Here is a 21,783-nt window from a genome sequence, read left to right on the forward strand (position 1 = left end):
CAATCTCTCCTCCAATTCTCTGAGCAAATGAGAAACCTTGGAAAATAATTATGCTTTATAACTTTAGTATAACTTTTGAGAAAAAAGTTTCTGCATAGATTTTCAGTGAATAAAGAAACTGATTTTGGAAATTTTAATGTGAATTAAAGATCTATATTAATATCAGGTAGGTATCAAGTGAAGCTTACTATTATTTTTAACTTGCATTTCCAAATAACTGATAAAGTTAAGCATTTTTCATATTTTTGACCATTTGGAATTGTGCTTCTGTGAATGACCTAATCACAGCATTTTAAAACTGTTTTAAAATTATGCTTTAGAAAATATTTTTATTATCATTTTGTGAAGATTTCTTATATCTCAGATGGTAATTTTTTGTCTGCATATGCAATGAATTTTTTTCAATCTAACATTTGTCTATGGTATTTGTTTACAGTTCTTTTTTTGCTTTACAAAAATGTTTTAAAATTATATAATCAGATATGCCTGTCATTTAGTATACAACTCTGGTTTCTTGTTTGGTGTAAATAAATATCCTCTGGTGAAGTTAATGGTTGTTTAACTGTGGAATATGTGTATCACAGAACAGTATGCAGTCATTGAAACGAATAAACAAGAGCTATACCATTTGACTTATAGGTATGTCTTGTGTTTCATTAAGTATTAAGAAAAAAGAAATTATATATATAATTGTGATTATATATATATATAATCCAACAGTATATATTAGATGTTGAAGATATACAGTATATATGTTTCCATGATCATGGAAAAAGTTAAACAAAATAAAGAGCAGACTGGCCACACTGTGGAAGTGAAAAGGGAGGTTAAAGAGGTAATTTAGACTCCCTGAACCCAGATGACTCAGTGGTAAAGAATCTGCCTGCCACATTCAGGAGACACAGGTTTGATCCCTGAGTCAGGAAGATCCCTTGGAAAAGGAAATGGCACCCTACTCCAGTACTCTTGCCTGGGAAATCCCATGGACAGAGGAGCCTGGTGACCTACAGTCCATGGGGTTGTTCAGACACAAATAAGTGACTATGCACACACAACAAAGAATTTCTTAAAAGATGTGACTAGTTTTCTTAAAAAACATACGACCCTATCATGTAAAATTATTTGTTGGTGAATATATATAAATATGCATGGAAATGTGTAAGAGAATGGTGACCAAAACATTAATGGTGTTTAAGATAGTTAGATTTCAAGAAGGAAGAGGAACGAGAAAATAAACAAGAGGCAGAGAGAAAGAAGAGAATGGGAAAAAAGAAAATATGATTTTAAACAATCAAATAAATTGAAATTCACCCTTTCCAAAAAAAACCTGATTGGATGAGGGGGAAGACAGAACCCGCAAGTGAAAAGGTTCGGCACCCTCTGATGTGGGTAACAATTATGACAATAATCTTCCCATCCCCGAATATTCCAACAGAGGTATACACATAAACTTACTATGCTGCTGCTGCTGCTGCTAAGTCGCTTCAGTCACTTACTATAAGTAGTATCAGTTTAATCAGTTTTAAAATACAGGAAGTAAGTGAGACACTGTATCAATTACATTTTCTCATTATGACCTCCACAGGCTGTGGTGAGAATTTTAGACACACCTCCTTTCTAGAAGCTAAACTTGCAAAATGATAAATGTGAGGAGTGGTTCTCAGACTTGCGTGTCCATAAAAACCACCTGAGAAGATCGTTAAAACGCACATTCCAGGGTCCCAGCCTAGAAACTCTAATTCCGCAGGGACAAGTAATCCGCATTTAACAAGGACCCCAGGCGAATAAGGCAGGTGTCGACAGATCACACTGAAAAACAGTGAATTTAAGGATGTCTGATCTCATTACAAACTGATTAACCCAAGAGTTCGAGGAGTGGGGTACACTAGGGAGAACAAAGAATTCTGAAGCCAGAAGATCTCGATGGCCGCTCTGATCTGATCCCCCTCTCTCTCTCACTTGCCTCTGCTCTTCCTGCCGTGGCCTCCCAGTTACCCCTCCGAGGATTTGAGCCCTGCCAAGAATGCTCTGCCTCCAAATTTCCAAGAGTTCCGTCCCTCCCAGCCTTCAGGTCCTCACTTAGATGTCACTTCTCAGTCACAGCCTAGAGAGAATCTCAACTCCCATCTCACTTTCTAAGTCCTCTTTCTGCTTCAGTTTTCCTCCCCAGAGCTTCTCACTACCTAAAAGACAACATATTTTACTGATATTTCTTTTGCTTATTGTTTGATTCCCATCAGGACAGGGATGTTTGTTAGTTTTCTTCACTGCCACCTCTGAAGCACCTCAAACGAGGCCTGGATGGAGTTCAAGGAGATCGCACTTGGCCAAGATAAAACAAATAAAGCTCCAGAGATCAGTGATAGGAGGCAGATACCGACAGGAAGTAGAGAGCTTGTTATTACCCAGATCCCCGGGCCCTTCGAGACATTCTGATTCAGGATGTTTGGAATGGAGTCTGAGCCTCTGAATTTCTAACAGGAACCCCAGTGATACTGATGCAGCCTGCAGAACTGTCAAGTGTCTCTGCTTCCTCTTTTGTAAAAGTCAACCAAGTCTAACTATGAGAAGAGCTACAGGCTAAAAAGGCAGAGCTCTGTCATAACTACAATCATTTGCTGGAGGAGAAAATTTGTTCCCCTAATCTCTATGTGGGCTTCCCTGGTGGCTCAGATGGTAAAGAATCTGCCGGCAATGCAGGAGACTCAGGTTCGATCCTTGGGTTGGGAAGATCCCCTGGAGAGGGCATGGCAACCCACTCCACTATTCTTGCCTGGAGAATTCCATGGACAGAGGAGCTTGGCGGGCTATAGTCCATGGGGTTGCATAGAGTCGGACACAAATGAGCGACTAACACTTACTTAATTTCTGTGTACTTAAGTTATCTACCTAAATAAATAAAATGATTCTGCAACAGGGATATTGTCACTAACATAGTATGATGGATATTTGTGTGTGTGTGTGCCCAGTTGCTCAGTCATGTCTGATTCTTTATGACCCCATGGTCTGTAGCCTGCCAGGTTCCTCTGTCCATGAAATTTTCCAGGCAAGAATACTGGAGTGGGTTGCCATTTCCTACTCCAGGGCATCTTCCCAACACAGGGAATGAACCCAAGTGTCCTACATTGGCATGTGGATTCTTCACCACTGAGCCACCTGGGAAGTCCATGGATGTTTAATACAACACTGCTGCTGCTGCTGCTGCTAAGTCGCTTCAGTCGTGTCCAACTCTGTGCGACCCCGTAGAAGGCAGCCCACTAGGCTCCCCCGTCCCTGAGATTCTCCAAGCAAGAATACTGGATAATACAATACAGTTTTTAGTAATATATGATGTTCAGTTTGTTTCTAATTTTTTACTCCTATAAATAATGTTTAAGATGATGTTATTACTACATGCATTTGTCTAATTATTTCTAACAAATTCCTAGAAGGGAAGTTTCTGACTCAGAGGTTCGACCAGTGCTATCCATAAGAACTTTCTCTGATGAAGAAAAAGTTCCACATCATCACAGTCCAATATTGTAGCCACCCACCACATGCAATTAATGAGCACTTGAAATGTGACTAGTGCAAATGAGAAACCAAATCTTTAGTTTTATATAATGTTAATTAGTTTAAATTTAAATAGCCACAGATAGTGATGGACTGCCACATTGAACAGTATAGGTACAGACATTTAAAATCTTGACACATGATGCCAAATTGCTCTCCAGAAAAGTTGTAATTGTCATTTTATAGTGTATAACAGAAACCTTTTCTTTATCCTGTTGCCAGTGCTAGATATTATTGATGTACTAAATCTTTATAACCTGAAAGTCGAAATATGTCTGTATGGTTTTCATGTGCATTTCTTTATTAATAATGTTGAACAGAGTGCTTTCTTCTGTCATCATAATAATCCAAATGCAAATATTTTCACCCATTTTTTGGGCTTGTTTTCTTGTTTTTTGTTTGTTGGGGTTTGCCACACTGGCCACCATGCAGGATCTTAAGTTCCCTGACCAAGAATTGAACTGGCGCCCCCTGCAGCGGAAGTAGGGAGTCCTAACCACTGGACCATCAGGGAAATCCCCACCCATGTCAATTAATTGAGAAGCTGGAAATTATCTGGCTTCCAGATTTGTTTTCCTGGGTCCATATGTTTTCTTTAAAATATATTGTGTGTTAGTTGCTCTGTCATGTCCAACTCTTTGTGACCCCATGGACTGTATCTCTCCAGTCTCCTCTGCCCGTGGAATTCTCCAGGCAAGAACACCAAAGCGGACTGCCATTCCCTTCTCCAGGGATCTTCCCGATCCAGGGATCAAACCCGGGTCTCTTGCACTGCAGGCAGATTCTTTACCATCTGAATTTACTGCCATCATTTAAATTCATATAAAAATATGAATTTTCAGTTCCATTTGACAAAAATCAAATGATCTAGTTAACAGCAACATACAGGGCAAACGTCAGTGCAGCCTTAGAAATCATGCTACCTTCAGTCTTTCTTGCCCACCAGAACTTGGCATACCCTATTATCTTACAGGTGTCCTGCTTCTCTCAGGCAAACTACCTGCTCCAAGGCACCTGAATTTACAATTCCTGCTCTGAATCACATTCAGAGAGGTTGAAAGGTGAATGATAATAGCTAACTTTCATTTCATACTCAGCACGCAAAAGTGATGTTGTATTTCTGGATTATTTTACCAGTAACATTTAACAAGGAGAATACTATTCTAGGGATTAACTGACGTTTACTACTCCCAATGGGAGTGGGTCAGTATCAGAAGTGTTGTTAAAATGTAGAACAGGCCCCACTCCCACGATCTGGGTTGGACCCCCAAAATTTTCATCTAACCCCATGCTCCCAGCACAGCTCCACACTGGGATAGGGCTTCCTCAAAGATACAGACACTCCTGGATGTGTAGTGATAATATGTAATTATGACACGGACACTTCTGGATGTGTAGTAATAATGTGTAATTATGACGACACAGTGTGAACTCATACACCCTTTTCTTCTAAAACATGCCCACATTTATTAGTTCATTTTACCTTCACAACAATTCTGTGCAGAAGGTGGATAATTAGAGCAGTCCTTTAATTGTTCATCCCATTTTACAGAAGAAAAGAAAGACACAAGAATTAAGAATCTTCTCTAAACACACAAGAAGTTCAAAGGGCCAAAGCAAGCAGGTTCCCTAACTCCTAACCTTGGTAGTATAGGCAAACGCAGCAATCCACCACACAGCCTGAGCTTGTTTTCTATTTTACCATAAAAATAGCATGATGCCCAGGAACAGAGAAGACCATCCGAGATATGGTTCACAGCAACAAACATTTATCCAGTGCCGATTAAGCGTTAACCTATGTTAATCGCGCTTACAGTTTCTACTGTAGGGACTGTTGAAGACACTCATAAAGCACAGAGATAAACTAAAAATAAAATCTGAAACCACAACCTTGAAAAGAGAGAATTCCCTATGTCAGAGGACAAAAGCAAAGGCACTGAAGGGGTGGGTGGTGGGGATAAACACAGAGCCGGGCTGCAGAGAGGCAGCCCTGTGGGGACTCCACATCTGGACTTGGAGGAGCTGCTATCACCAGTCAGTCAAGAATGGGAGGCAAGGAAGAGTACACAATAGGAAGCCCTCCTGGAGCCCAGGAGCACAAAGAGCTGCTGTTATCCACGTTGGGTGTGTGTTTGCCAGAAATATCAGGGCTGCTGGAACTCCAGAACTAACAAGGGCATGCTTTTGTGCAGTCTAAATTACCTTGACTGTATAAGAACTCAAGTCAGAGGATATAACTTCATTACCCATTGGTAGCCAAAAAATAACATGATTAGCGATCATGAAACTTTCTCTCTCTGATCTTTTCTCCCCCCATTTTAGGAAGCATTCCTAGCTAAAATCCACCAATTTGGATCATAGTAATGCTAATTAATAAAAATCGGCCCTTCGAGGGAAAAAAGAGAGGACTGCATTTTCACTTAAATGGGATTGATAGAGGACACTATTCATTAATTTTAACAGCCCTATTTTTAAGAATAATGGATAAAATCCACCACCAGTCGAGAATACAAGAAAACGACAACTAATCTGAAAGAAACTTGGAAAATTTGGTTCACTCATTAGTGTTGTGACTGACCTGTCCTATTGGCTTGTCTTATAGTCTTGTTCAAAATGGCTGAGGTGATGAAATTTCCACCTCTCCAAGTAGAAAACTGTAGCAATACTATTGAAAAAAAAATTACCTCTCACCTCACACAAGATCAAAGGAATGCAAATCAAAACAAACGGATACAATTTTACACTGATCAAATGAGTCACAATAACATAAATGTTTAAAATAAGTACACACAAATAAGCATAAATTTATGTAACCCTTCTGGAAAGTAATTTGGAGATTACAAGAAATCAGGAAATTTCCTAATTAAAAAAGAGCTAACACTTACATGTGTAAATGCTTTTTACATGTATTACTGCTTTTTTATCTTAACCATATTAAGAGCTATTACTACACCTACTTTACAGATTAGGAAGCTCTAAGAAAATAAGTTACTTGCCCAATATTGCCCATAAGGGATGGAGCTGTTTTGGACACAGAACCTTTAATTTTAGACCCCAACTATTTAGAACTACACTGTATTACCTCTCTAGGGAAACAATTCTAAGTTTGTTTGTTTGTCCCATTCATAAGGGTAGCCCTTATATTTTTTAAAAAACAGGAAAATCATGAAACAAAGAAAGAGCTAAGTAAATTATGATACAATAAACTACTTGTAAACAGTAGAAAGTAAATTATAGAAACATGTGCAATATGATAAGACATTTATAAAAATATATATTCACATGGTAAGGATGGGATAGAAGCTGGTCAAAAACAAAAACGGTTCCATTTTAGAAGAACTTCATTACTGGTACTTAATCTTCTTTTGTTTTTGTTAGTTTTGTCAATCAAGATTACTCTCGGCACCCTTACAAATCTAACCTTCTAGTTCATATTCTTATCACCCCAGTTGAACAACTCCTAAAACTTCACTGCAATGTATTTATATTACAGATATTCAGACTAAATACATCATATTCTTTGTTGTTGACTCTGAATCTTCAAAGTATGAGATCTCTTTCTTTAACAAGAATGATTTCTGTAACCGCCACTTACAGTGTCCTTCTGAAACCCTTAACTGAGATCACATATAGTGACTAAAATCACTTAACTCTTTTTACTGTCATAACCTTGAAATCACTCCTCGGCTCCCTGCACCCCTCTAGGAATTTGCAGTTGCAGGTGTCTTAGAGATTAGAAAAGTTTCCTACTAAGAACATGATCTCTAAGTGAATATTTATAAAGTCACTAAAATAGCTTGGCCATAAGGATTATTCATATTCTAAATACTTTTGAGAATCGCTAATTAAATTAGGTAAAGTTCCTTTGAAGTAGGTCAATGAACTTTATTTCCACTTTAAGAAGAAAAGTAAGAGTCTGGTAAGAGTAATTTCCCTAAAAATGGCACCATGAGCTGTGAAGAAAATTCACTCTCCTTAGCCATACAAGGTGATACACAGAGGCCCTTTCAGGGTTCGACCTTTTTCAGTAGCATAAACAGACATTTTGTGGGAAAATAAAGTAGCTGTTCTCCAATGATATCAATCTCATAAAAGCAGGAATGTTGTTTAAACATCTCAACTTCTTTATGAATCTACCATTTAGGATTTTTTTTTGGGGGGGGGGTCACTCCACGAATACCCACAGATCCAACTGGTTTATCCTTACCCAGTCTTAGGACACCTACAGAACTACCATTTTACCAAAAATCACAGGATTTTGGAGTTAGAAGGAGGCTCAGAAGCCACATGGTTCAATTCCTTTATTTAACTGGGGGAGGAAACAAAAGCATTTCTTAGAAAGTTAGTTCACTTAGCTAGTTTATGGCAAATCCAAGCCTGGAACTAAGAGATATGACCAAATGTCTTAACCTTGGCCTTCATACTATTGAAATTTTTATACTATCTCGTGTCAGTGGGAGTATTCATATATCCTTTCAATGTCTTGCAGATATGTGCTGTGCTTGATAGAATAGCTATAGTTTTCATTCTCTACTTCATAAAGAGCTCCAAAATGGGAGAAAAATCAAAGATTATAAATAACAAAGCTTATAAAAACCAGGAGAAACTGGTGATGGAGGGAGATAACCATTTAATAGTTCTGCTTTGCACTGAATGCTTGTTCTAAGATTTTTAGCATTCTAACTGATAAGTGCCTTAGGCCAAATGAAAGGGTCTAACATCATCATAAGTGAATATCAAATTAAGATTCATCACCACTGAGACGCAGTTCAGTCTTACATATCCAGTTCCTTTCATCCTCGATTTCCACAATGTAATTCCATTCTAACAGAAGGTTTATAGAAGGATATACAATGGAGGAGAGTGGTTGCCTCTGGGTGAAGGAAGGATTAGGGCATTAGGAATATGGGTCTCTGAGACAGAGGGCGTATTTTACACTGGTGTTTGAAATTTTCATCCTTTGCATATAACTTTCCAATATTCATTAATTAAATCTTTCCGTTGAAACACATGCCTACCTGCACGTAATTCTAATACTATTTTAATAAAACAATTATTTAAATTTTTCTCTATCTGAAATTTTCAGTATTGAGGTTTGTAAAAACTACATAGAAATATTCCGAAAGGGGAAAAAAAAAAACCCAACACAGTTCCAAAACTCAAAAGAGAATTCCAGGATTTAAAGTACCCCTCCCCCTCAAAAAAAAAGATGTACAGAGGAAGCGGAGGTTTCTAAAAGGGGGGTTTCATTCAAAAAACCTTTTGCGGACAAACTCTTCCCCATCTTTAAATAGCTAGATTTTTAAAAAATGAGATTTAAGTGGGATTTCCCACCTCCCGGGCGAGGGAGGAGGACAAATTAAAACGTGGTTTCTGTCTTCTCCACCGGGGCCAGAGGGCCGCAGTGGTGGATAAGGACCTTGCATCAGTCAAGCAACCAGAGGAAAGGAACCGATCGAGGAGGTGTTTCTCCGGGCTCCGTCCGGCCCCGCGGGCGAATCCGGCTCTGGACCCGACGTGGGCTCGGGCGGACTGATTCGCCCCATGAAGTGCATCGAAACCGAGCGTTCCTTTTTCCCCGGAGCCCGGAAGACGGACTGAGGAAATTGATGAACTTTAACAAACCGCCTCCGCATCCCTCGCCTTCCTCCCCATCCCCGGCCCTGCACACACCGTTCCGCGCCGTCCGCTCGCGTCAGGTCAGCTGTCAACACAACTCTTTGTGTCTCCGTCGGCACAAGAGGGGTCCCCAGCCCCTCTCAGAGAAATTCGAACGATGGCCGGAGAACGCGCGCGCGCGCGCCCGTGACCGAGTGACATTTCGTGCGGAGCCGAGCCGCCCGGGCACCCCGGGCAAACGCCCGGCCACCGCCGGACGCTCCCAACTTTCCACCCGGGGCTCGGCTCTCTCCATCCTCGCGCGTCACCTCCGCGCCTCCCTACCTGCCGCCCCTAACCCCGCGCCCGGGAGACCCCCCCTTGGCGGCCCGCGGGCTCCAGGAGACGCTCCCGAGGGGCGCTCCCCGCCTCCCGCAGCCCCCCGGCTCGGGCTCCCTCGCTCCCGCCACAAAGGCGGCGGTGACAGGCCTCTGGCCTTGGGGCGCGGACCGCACGGAATGGGTCTCCTCGTGGGGCTTGGGACTGGCACGGGCGCCCGGCCTCGCCGTACAAACGCAGCGGCGCTCACGCCCCGCGCTCCGCCGGGCTAGCCCTCCAGAAAAAGTCAGCCGCGCGCCGGCCCGCGCAGGCAGGGTGTGCACAGCCCGCCAAAGGGCAGCGCCGGCGGCGCAGCGGCGCGCGCTCGCGCCCGGCTGGCCACCTCTCATCACCACCACCCCCGCGCCCCGCCGCCTCCCCGCGCCCCGAGTCCCCACAGCCGCTCACCTGGCCCTGGCAGCGCGCGAGGGCCGAGGACCGGGGGTGGCCCTCGCCTGGGTCGGGGCTCGTCTCCCCACCCCCAGCCGGGTGGCGGCGCCGCGCTCCGCTCGCTCGGCCGCGCTCCTCCGAGGAGCTAGCGCCGCCGCTGGCTGGCGTCTGTGTGTGCCGGGCAAGCTGGCCGCGCGCCCAGGTCCCCGGGGCGGAGCGAGGCGGCGGCCGCAGCGGCCGGAGGCGGATTCCTCAGGTGCGGCCCCTCCCGCTTCCCCGGGACCTCGGCGGCGGCGGGACCCCCGGACCCCCCCTCCGCCCCGCCTCTCGGCCGACCGCCCTTCCAGGCGCCCCCTTCCCGACCCTCGCGGAGTGCAGTGGGGAGTGGGCTTGCGGCCCCCCGCCCCGGGTGAATCCCCTCGCCCCGGGGGCTCGCGCCCCCATTCCCAAACTCGTACGGCCCCCGGGGGGCACGTGTGTGGCCACTGCGGGGACGTGTATGTCCACTGCGGAGAGTGGAGGGGTCTTCTCGGGAGGACTGTCCCCCACAAACGCCCCCGGGGCGGCTGACGGGCTCAGCCGAGAAGAAAAATTATTTTCTCGCCGATTCCACCTTCATTCACAGAGTGCTTTCGCCTCGCTGCGGGATTGCTTTCTCTGTCCGCTGGACGGCGGCCAAAGGGCCCTAAGCGTGAGCTCGAAGTGGGCGATCGGGGGGTCGAAACCCTTCGGCCTTTTGCTTGAAGTGGGGCTGGGGGGGTGGGGCGGGGACGGGACGCGCACAAATCCCAAGTGACACCCCCCCTCCGCCCGGGGGCTCGGGCCGGATCTTCCTGGACACCTCCCAAAGGAGCACGCTGCCTCCGGCCGGCAGATCTCGGCCGGGCGCCGCCTTCTCGCCCCCGGACCCGAGACTTCCCGGGCCGGGAGGGCTGCTCCGACCGACCGCGGAGCCTCGACGGAGCGGCGGGGGCAGAGCTTCTGCATAAATGCTTGGGCCCCGTGGTGACAGATGTGGCTCTATTCTTCACAGCTGGTGGGTTTTGTGATTAGAGCTGGAGCTCATTTATTTTTAAAACGGTCATTGTGGCCAGAGATGGGCGACTAGACGCCTTTGCTGAATGGCCCACACTGGAAGAAGCCGCTCCAGGCTGGATGTGATGGGAGAGTCTAGCTAAAAGCTGATCTATTTGCGGTGCCTTTGGGGCCAGCATAGCCCGGGGTAGGTCAGCCGATGGGTGGCTGTGGGGAACAGACCGCGGTGCCAGGCCCCGGGCGGGTTGTTTATCAGTCTTGAGAAGGTATCATTGTCAGTTCCAGTTTAAAGACAGCTTCAATTAAATCAGATCTCATAAGATCTCTAGGTCAGTACGTTTTGTTTGCTCGTCTTGGTTTGTTTTTTTTTTTAAGAACTGAAATGCATTTCCCCCTCCCCCTCCCCATTTCTCTTTTGGTCCATACAGAGGGAACTGACTGGAAGACAATAACTCAAGGCATAGTTCAGTTGTGGCTTGCCAAAAGTAAGCGATTTGTTTGTGATTTGGATTTATCTTCTCTTCCTCCTCTACTGGGAACACAAGCCCAAGTACCTTTTTTTTTTAAATCATTTTGTTCCATGTGGGAATGAGGAGTAGATATGTTTTTTGCCTTGCTTTACAATTGAATCCTCATTGTCCAGTCTTTTAAAACACATAAGAACACTTTTCTTTGCCTTGAGAGTAGAAGCCATGTCTCTCTCAGTCACGGTCTGTAATGCCACTGTCCTAGATCTTGCACACAATACAGGCTTAGTGAATGAGATCAATGCGGTTTTAAAATAACTACAAAACAGAAAGGTGCCGCTGATTAGCAGCATTAAAGCTCAAGGTATCAAAAAGGAATCAAATGTCAGTTCACAAACTCAACTTGAGAACCGGCCATATATGTGGGAAAGATAGTGAGTAGAAACTTTAAATTTCAAGTTCACCTCCCTGCATAAAAACCAAGCTCCTGAGAGGTTGAAACAAGTAACCATCTTTTGAAACACCCAGTCTGTCACAGGGTTGGTAGAGTTGAGGAGGGGAACACCTTCCATTTTAAAGATAAGGAAACAGGGAACAATGAGCAGCCTTTATGTAAAACCGCAGTGCAGTGTTCTCTTAGTTTAGTTCAAGGACCATTTGTTGAACATCAAACACACTAAACTCTGAAGATATGAAGGTAAATTTGGCACAGTTGCTCAAGAACCTTAGACCAATATTACAGAACTCTGGTATTCATTCTCCATTCATTCAACAAATATTTATTGAGCACCTACTGTGAGCCAGATGGCGAAGTGAGAACTGGTAATTCATCAGTAAACAAAACAAGTCCCTAACAAGGTTAAAAAGTTAGTGATGGTAATCTATCTATATTCTGGTAGTTTGAAAATGTTTCAGTATCTCCTTCATTAAATAACACTCCCTTGCTTTGAATTTATTTGTGTATATGTCTTGTCTCCTTTTTGAGGTTTATGTATTCCTCCTCATGTCCAATAGACTTCTGTGATTATAAAATATGACAGAATCGGGACTTCTCTGGTGGTCCAGTGGCTAAGACTCTACACTCCCAATATAGGGGACCTGGGGTTCTATCCCTAGTGGGGGAACTAGATACCACATGCCACACCAAAGCATTTGCATGCCACAACTAAAAATTCCACACACTTCAGTGAAAGATTCCACATGTTGCAACTAAGACACAGCACAATCAAATAAATAAATAGATTTAAACAAAAAATTGTTAATAAAAATATGACAGAGTTAAAGGGTGAACCCTTTGGAGTTAAGGTGAACCCTTTGGACCCATGGTTTTGAATCCTGGCTCCAAGGCTTACCTATTATGTAACCTTGACAGTGTTCCCATTTGTAGAATAGCATCATGATAGTACGCACCTGAGGGAGTAGCCGTGCAGATTAAGACAATGCACAGTGCCGAGCTCACTATAAAATGTTAACTCCTATCATCTGTGAATCCCTCCTCTTCTCTGTAACAATGATTCCCAAATGCTTCTGCAGAGATTCACTGCATTAGAACCAAGTTCAGTGAAACACATGACTCATAGCAGTCAGGATCCATAGAAATGACGGATTCCTTCTTAGTGATGATTGGGAATTTCCTCCATCTGAACGATGGGGGACATTCCATGATTACATCCTGGTTCTGCTCTCAAGAATGAATACCCTTTTGCATTAATTTCTGTGGCCCTTGGCTTACAGTCTCTTCCTTGTTCATTATCCTTTATGCCTACGTCTGAAGTGGTCCTTGGGAAGTAAGCCCTACTTGGAGACCTCAGTTTTCACAACCCATTTCCTGTTGGTACAAGTTTGGGGTCCTGAGAGCTTATTTACAGTTAGTTTTTTACAACAGAATTTGTGACTTGGCCACACAATTCCCTCATACACTTAGTAGGCTGTTGGTTGATTTTAGTCACTAAGTTGTGTCCAACTCCTTTGTGACTCCATGGACTGAAGCCCACCAGGCTCCTCTGTCCTTGGGATTTCCCAGGCAAGAATACTAGAGTGGGTTGTCCTTCCCTACACCAGGGGATCTTCCTGGACCAGGGATCGAACCCATGTCTCCTGCTTTTGTAGGTGGATTCTTTACCAGTGAGCCACCAGGGAAGCCCACACTTAGTAGACTTCATATTTGTTTGCTTCCATTGAGTTCTATGTGCCAGTAGTTCCATAAGTTCTTTTCTGGACATTGTTTCAAATAATTGATTTCTTTGCTTCCTCACCCTGGTCCTTTCTCTTGAGGTTCAGGTTTCGAGGCTTGGTGGCTCAGCATCTTGGGTACCATCAGAACCAGTATCTTCCGTGAGGAAAGGGCATGCTACTTTGCTACTCAGTGCCAGTTCACTGGCTTCACTACCTAATCCCAACCTCCACTCTGCCACCATCGTCCTAAGAGAGTCAGACCACTATAGGGAATTGAACAGTGGTCTCTAATTCCAGATGGGATGTCAGTTACTGATGCTGAGTGATCTAGATCTCCACTTTTAAATATGAACCAAGTCCTTACTCTGTCATATTTTATAATCACAGAAGTATACTGGACATGGTGAGGTATACATAAACCTTAAAAAGGAAACAAGACATACACACAAATCCACTAGTCATGAAAAGAGGATCCACTATTTGAAAGAAGAGGACCAAATTAGAGCAACTCTCACTCACTAAAATGGAATTAATGCAGGAAATAGGAGAAAACTTTTTTTTAAAAATCCTGTTCAGGTTCTTAACTGGAATTTAAAGAGTGACAAGGGCAAGTAATTGTGAAAATGGAGCATCTAAAAGCTAGAATGTCCTCAGAAATTAAAAAAAAAAGATGAATACTTATGTTGAAAAGATTATAAAAGAAGTTAATAGGAAAATAGATACTACTGAAAACTGAATTAGTGAAATATAAAAAAGTCCTTCCAGAGCATAGCAAAAAGATAAACAGAAATTGTGAAAGAAAAGATTTTTTAATATTAAAAATATATCCAGGAGATCTAATATTTATATGTTGAAAGTTTTAGAAGCCAAAAAAAATGCAATAGATATTGTATTTTACAATACTTACTTTGTAGTATATGAATACTACAAGATATGTAGACTATAAAACATCATTAAAAGAAATTAAGGCTTAAATAAAGGGAAACACAGTGTTGTTGGAGTTTAAGAGTTAATATTGTTATGGTAGCAATACTCCCCAAATTGATCTACAGATTCATCACAATTCCTGTCAAATTCCAAAATTGTTCCTTTCTTTTTTGAAGGAATTGAAAAGTTGATCCTATAATTTAGGAATTGTATGGAAAAGCAAGGGATTCAGCCAAAGCAATCTTTATTTTGTCATTTTTTTTATTGTGGAAAAAAGCACATAATATAAAACATACTATTTAACCATATTTAACTGTATGGTTCAGTGGCACCAAGACACAAAATTATCTTTAAAAAAAACTTTTTATTTTGTGTTGGGGTGTAGCCGGTTAACAAACAATGTTGTGATAGTTTCAGCTGAACAGCAAAGGGACTCAGTCACACATATATACATGTATCCATTCTCCCCCAAACTCCCCTCATCCAGGCTGCCACCTAACATTGAGCAGAGTTCCATGTGCTGTACAGGAGGTCCTTGTTGGTTATCCATTTTAAATATAGCAGTGTGTACATTTCCACCCCAAACTCCCTAACTATCCCTTCCCCCAGTTTTTCCCCCCAGCAACCCTAAGCACATTCTTAAGTCTACAAGTCTAAGTCTGTTTCTGCAAAACAATCTTTTTAAAAAATAAAAAATTCGGACTACAGTTTCCAATTTCAAATCTTATTACAAAGCTATAGTCATCAAGATAGTATGGTAGTGGCATAAAGACATATAGATCAAAAGGATAGAATTAAAAGTCTACAAATAAGCTCATGCATCTATGGTCAATTGATTTTCAACAGGTTGTCGATACAAAGAGGAAAGAATAGTCTTTTCAACAAACAGTGCTGGGACAACTGAATATCCACAAGCAAAATAATGAATTTGGACATCTGCCTTACAGCAGCTACAAAAATTAACTTAAAAGGGATCTTAGATGTAAATGTAAGAGCTGAAACAACAAAATTCTTTTCATAGAGTTCTTTGACATTGGGTTAGATAATGGTTTCTTAATATGCCACCAAAAGTACAAGCAACAAAGGAAAAACTAGATACATTGATTCATAAAATTAAAAGCTATGTGCATCAAGGGACAGCATCAAGAAAGTGAAAAGACAACCCAGAGTATGAGAGAAAATATTTTCAAATCACATGTCTGATATGGACTTGTTGTCTAGAATATATAAAGAACTCTTGCAACTCAACAATAAAAAGACAAATAATCCAATGAAAGATAGACAAAGGATTTGAATAGACATTTCTCCAGAGAAGACATATAAATGGCCAATAATCATGCAAAAAGATGTGCAGCATAATTAGCTACTGGGGAAATAAAAATCAAAACGACAATGATATATCATGTTATATCCACTAGGATGGCTACGTTTTTTTTTTTAAAAAGTAACAAGACATATAGAATGGAACGTTATTCGGCAAGAAAAGGAACAAAATGCTGACACATATAACAATGTGGATGAACCTTAAGACATTATGCTAACGGCAATAAACCAATCACAAAAGGACAAATACTGTATACACAAATACAAATACACTTATATGAGATACCTAGAGCAGTCAAATTCCTAGAGACAGAAAGTAGAATGAATGGTAGTTGGGTAGGGGATGAGGACCCTGAAGCGGGCACGAGATCATGGTGGATTGTAGTTTAATGCATACAGTTAGGTTTAGGGTTAAGGTTAAAGTTTCAGTTTGGGAAAATGAAAAAATCTTGGGATGGATGGTGGTGATGAATGTACAACAATGTGAATATGCTTAATCCCACAAGAATGTACACTTAAAATGTTTGAAATGGTGACTATGTTATCCATGGTTAACCATAATAATAAAAAAGAGATTTAGAACATTTTTTAAGCTGTAATAACAGATGTTGGTTAAGCTATAATAACAAATGGAGCCCTTATACATTGCTGGTAGGAATGTAAATGGTGTAGCTCTGTGGAAAACAGTTTGGCAGTTCCTCAAAATAGAGTTATAATATGATCCAATAATTCCATTCAGAGATGTATACCCCAGAGAATTTAAAACATATATTTGCACAGAAACTTGTACATGAATGTTCGCAACAGCATTATCCATAGCAGCCAAAAGGTGGATACAATGCAAATATCCATCAGCCAATGCATGGATAACCAATATGTGTCCTATCTGTGCAATAGAAAACCATTCAGCAGTTTTTAAAAAATGAAATACTGATATATGCTCCAAAATGGATGAACCTTGAAAACATGCCAGATGAAATAAGCCAGGCATAGGTCATATATTGTATGACTCCACTCTTGTGAAATATCTAAAATAGGCAGGTCCATAGTCATATAGGAGGTAGACTGGGCTTCTCAGGTGACTCAGCAGTAAAGAATCCACCTGCCGATGTAGGAGATGTGGGTCCGACATTGGTATATGCATTCTTAGCATTAATAACAATAAACTAAGTGAGCTAGATTTCCTTAGTGAAAGACAAAAATCTTTGAAAAAAGAAAATTTAACTATATTCTCCTTATACATTAGACCCAAAATAAAACAACATGGAAATATTGAAAATAAATGGACGGCCTATTAAGGTTACAAGCACATGTAGAGGGGGAAAATAGTAGCAATATAAAATCAAAGTGAAATTCATGATTGAAAAGTAAGTATCAAGCAGGACAATAAAACCAATTTACTTGGAAGAATAGCAGACATTTATTATACACTCACTACATGCCAAGCACTCAACTGAGGATTTCCTAAAGTAATCCTTACAACGCTTTGGAGTGATGGTAGCTCACACTTCCGTTCTGCAGATGAGGAAGTAGGCTTAGAAAGATTAAGTGTTCTCAGCGTGTGCCACACAGCAATAGAGGGACACGGAACTCAAAGCCTAATGTGCTAATTCCAAAGTGTACATTTGTAGCACCAAAATATTTAAATAAGTAACGAGTGGGGCTAAAAGAAGAATTTGTTTAAAATTTTTTAACCCACTTCTCAAAGAACTGGATAGATCTCATAGACCAAAAATAAATAGAAGAGACAACTGAGGGATTCCCTGGCAGTCCAGTGGTTAAAACTCTGTGCTTCCAACTGCAGGGGGCATGATCACTGATTAGGGAACTAAGATCCCTCGTGCCCATGCAGTAAGGATTTGGGTAATCTAAGAAAACACATACCTGGGCTTCCCCAGTGGCTCAGCGGTAAAGAATCGCCTGCAATGCAGGAGCTGCAAGAGACAAAGATTCGATTCCTGGGTCGGGAAGACCCTATGGAGGAAGGCTATGGGAACCCACTCCAGTATTCTTGCCTGGAGAATCCCATGGACAGAGGGGCCTGGCAGGTTACAGTCCATGGGGTTGCAAAGAGTTGGACATAACTGATCAACTAATATGAACATGAACATCTCAGGCATAGAGTCGTAATAAGGGCTATTGGAAACTTCAAGGAATTTCTTCCTTTCCTTTTCTGTTTCTTTCACCAATACAATTTTGGGGGGGAAGATATAATTTACATACCACAGTGCTACTGCTAAATCACTTCAGTCATGTCTGACTCTGTGTGACCCCATAGACAGCAGCCCACCAGGCTCCCCTGTCCCTGGGATTCTCCAGGCAAGAACCCTGGAGTGGGTTGCCATTTCCTTCTCCAATGCATGAAAGTGAAAAGTGAAAGCGAAGTCGCTCAGTTGTGTCTGACTCTTAGCGACCCCATGGACTGCAGCCTACCAGGCTCCTCCGCCCATGGGATTTTCCAGGCAAGAGTACTGGAGTGGGGTACCATTGCCTTCTCCGACATACCACATTACATTAGTTTTAAGTGTACAACATAACGATTCCATACTTTTATATGTTGTGAAGTGATCACCACAATAAGTCTAGTTAACATCTGTAGGGAATTTCCTGGTTAGGACTCCATGGTTAGGATAGTGGTAAGGGCATGGATTCAGTCCCTGGTCAGGGACTAAGATCCCACACACCACGTTGTTCAGCCAAAAAAAAAAATTGTCATTATACGTATTGACAGAATTTTTTTTCTTGTTAAGAGAACTTTTAAGTTGTACTCTCTTACCAACTTTCAAATATGCAATCAGTTCAGTTCAGTTCAGTCGCTCAGCCATATCCGACTCTTTGTGACCCCATGATTTGCAGTACGCCAGGCCTCTCTGTCCATCACCAACTCCTGGAGTTCACTCAAACTCACATCCATTGAGTCGGTGATGCCATCCAGCCGTCTCATCCTCTGTCGTCCCCTTCTCCTCCTGCCCCCAATCCCTCCCAGCATCAGAGTCTTTTCCAATGAGTCAACTCTTTGCATGAGGTGCCCAAAGTACTGGAGTTTCAGCTTTAGCATCATTCCTTCCAAAGAACACCCAGGACTGATCTCGTTTAGAATGGATCTCCTTGCAGTCCAAGGGACTCTCAAGAGTCTTCTCCAGCACCACAGTTCAAAAGCGTCAATTCTTTGGCACTCAGCTTTCTTCAAAGTCCAACTCTCACATCCATACATGACTACTGGAAAAACCATAGCCTTGACTAGATGGACCTTTGTTGATAAAGTAATGTCTCTGCTTTGAATATGCTATCTAGATTGGTCGTAACTGTCCTTCCAAGGAGTAAGCGTCTTTTAATTTCATGGCTGCAGTCACCATCTGCAGTGATTTTGGAGCCCAAAAAAATAAAGTCTGACACTGTTTCCACTGTTTCCCCATCTATTTCCCAGGAAGTGATGGGACCAGATGCCATGATCTTCGTTTTCTGAATGTTGAGCTTTAAGCCAACTTTTTCACTCTCCTCTTTCACTTTCATCAAGAGGCTTTTGAGTTCCTTTTCACTTTCTGCCATAAGGGTGGTGTCATCTGCATATCTGAGGTTATTGATATTTCTCCTGGCAATCTTGATTCCAGCTTGTGCTTCTTCCAGCCCAGCATTTCTCATGATGTACTCTGCATAGAAGTTAAATCAGCAGGGTGACAATATACAGCCTTGACGTACTCCCTTTCCTATTTGGAACCAGTCTGTTCTATGTCCAGTTCTAACTGTTGCTTCTTGACCTGCACACAGGTTTCTCAAGAGGCAGGTCAGGTGGTCTGGTATTCCCATCTCTTTCAGAATTTTCCAGTTTATTGTGATCCAGACAAAGACTTTGGCATAGCCAATAAAGCAGAAATAGATGTTTTTCTGGAATTCTCTTGCTTTTTCGATGATCCAGCAGATGTTGGCAATTTGATCTCTGGTTCCTCTGCCTTTTCTAAAACCAGCTTGAACGTCTGGAAGTTCACGGTTCACGTATTGCTGAAGCCTGGCTTGGAGAATTTTGAGCATTACTTTACTAGCGTATGAGATGAGTGCAATTGTGCGGTAGTTTGAGCATTCTTGGGCGTTGCCTTTCTTTGGGATTGGAATGAAAACTGACCTTTTCTAATCCTGTGGCCACTGCTAAGTTTTCCAATTTGCTGGCATATTGAGTGCAGCACTTTCACAGCATCATCTTTCAGGATTTGGAATAGCTCAGCTGGAATTCCATCACCTCCACTAGCTTTGTTTGTAGTGATGCTTTCTAAGGCCCACTTGACTTCACATTCCAGGATGTCTGGCTCTAGGTCAGTGATCACACCATTGTGATTATCTTGGTCATGAAGATCTTTTTTGTACAGTTCTTCTATAGTCATCATGCTGTACATTATAGCCACATTGCTTATTTATTTTTTAAACTGGAAATTTGTATCTTTTACCCATTTTATCCATTTTAAAATGGATCCGTTTTTTACCCATTTTATCCCTTTACCCATTTCATCCACTGCCTCCCCTCCCATCCGCTCCATGGAAACCATTAACCTGTTCTCTATATTCACAAGCTTGTTCTTTTGTGGGGTTTTTTTTTTGGTCTTTTTTGTTTTGTTTTGTTGTTGTTTTGTTCTCAGATTATACATATAAATGAGAGATCATCTAATATTTTGTTTTTGTCTGGCATATTCCACTTAGCATAACACCCTCAAGGTCCATCCTTGTTGTTGCAAATGCAAGATTTCCTTCTTTGGGCTGAATAATATTCCATTTTGTATATAGATCACATTTTCTTTATCCATTCATTTGTCAATGGACATATATTATTTCCATATATATTTCCATATCTTGGCTCTTGCAAATAATGCTGCAATGAACGTGAAGGTATATATATTTTTTGAAGTTAGTGTTGTCATCTTGTTCAGATAAATACCCAGAAGGGGAATTGTTGGATATATGGTAGTTCTATTTTTAATTTTTTGAGGAACCTCCATATTATTTTCCATACTGGTTGTATCAATTCATATTCCCACCATGAGTGCACAATGGTTCCCTTTTCTCCACATTCATGCCAGCATTTGTTGTCTCTTGTCTTTTTGACAACAGCCATTTTGGCAGGTGTGAGGTAGTATCTCATTGTGGTTTTGATTTTCATTCCCCTAATTAGTGATGTTGAACATTTTTTTCATGTACCTGTTGGCAGTCTGTATGTGTTCTTTGAGAAAAAGTTACTCAGATCTTCTGCCCATTTTAAAATCAAAGTATTCATTTTTTTAATATTAAATTGTATGAGCTTTTTTCATAGCCTGTGTATTAGGAATTTCTTAACTTTGTCATTTCTCTATGTTTATTAGATTCTTTAGTGATTAACAGTGAACTCCATAAAACCTAAGGACCAGGTTGTTGGCCTTTGGGCATCTGAGGACAAAGGAATTTATGGAAATTCCAAGACTCCACAGTCAGTATTGTTAAAGAAAATGACAAAAGAATGCAGGGACAATGACAACATAAAAAAGGAAAGACAAGAAGGCTACCCTTGGGGCCTTCTCCCCTCCCCCACACAAGAAAAGGAGAAGATAGGGAGCTGCCTGGGCCTAACTAGCAGCCTAGAAGTTTCTCTGTTTTCCCAACACCTGTAACTCCTCTTGTTCAGGCAACTGCAGCCATCTTTTTGCCAGTCTCTTTCATCTCCTCTCTTTGCTCTTGCAGCTTCTTCAGCCGATGTGCTCATTTACCTCATCTTCGAGTAAACAGAGCTGGGACTGTGGGGGACTGAGGCCCCTGGGGTGCAATGGGTAAGGAAGCACCACTTTCAGGTGCCAACCCCGCATCTCCACCATCTTGGGAGAGTCTTTCTTAATTCCGCACCCTGGGCGTACACTGAGCACAACAAGGCTATTCAGTCCTCGTGCATGCAGGCTAAGTCCATTCAGTCGTGTCTGACTCT

The 21,783-nt window shown here is 42.0% G+C and overlaps 1 protein-coding gene across 12 annotated transcripts in view; it reads right to left on the minus strand.

Annotated features, from left to right (window-relative positions):
• Positions 1-10,071, minus strand: part of GREB1L (GREB1 like retinoic acid receptor coactivator) — a 245,933-nt gene extending 235,862 nt beyond the window's left edge. For 7 of the 12 annotated variants that reach the window (XM_061399782.1, XM_061399781.1, XM_061399784.1 and 4 more), the window contains exon 1: positions 9,937-10,024. The gene's annotated coding sequence lies outside the window, so the exon portion shown is untranslated. Of the gene's footprint in view, positions 1-9,225; positions 9,584-9,936 lie in introns of those variants that run through there. The other 5 variants (XM_061399778.1, XM_061399773.1, XM_061399774.1 and 2 more) reach the window with 3 other exon arrangements.
• Positions 10,072-21,783: the final 11,712 nt, after the last annotated feature.

This window comes from Bos javanicus, chromosome 24 (assembly GCF_032452875.1).
Source record: "Bos javanicus breed banteng chromosome 24, ARS-OSU_banteng_1.0, whole genome shotgun sequence".
Taxonomy (NCBI): Eukaryota; Metazoa; Chordata; class Mammalia; order Artiodactyla; family Bovidae; genus Bos; species Bos javanicus.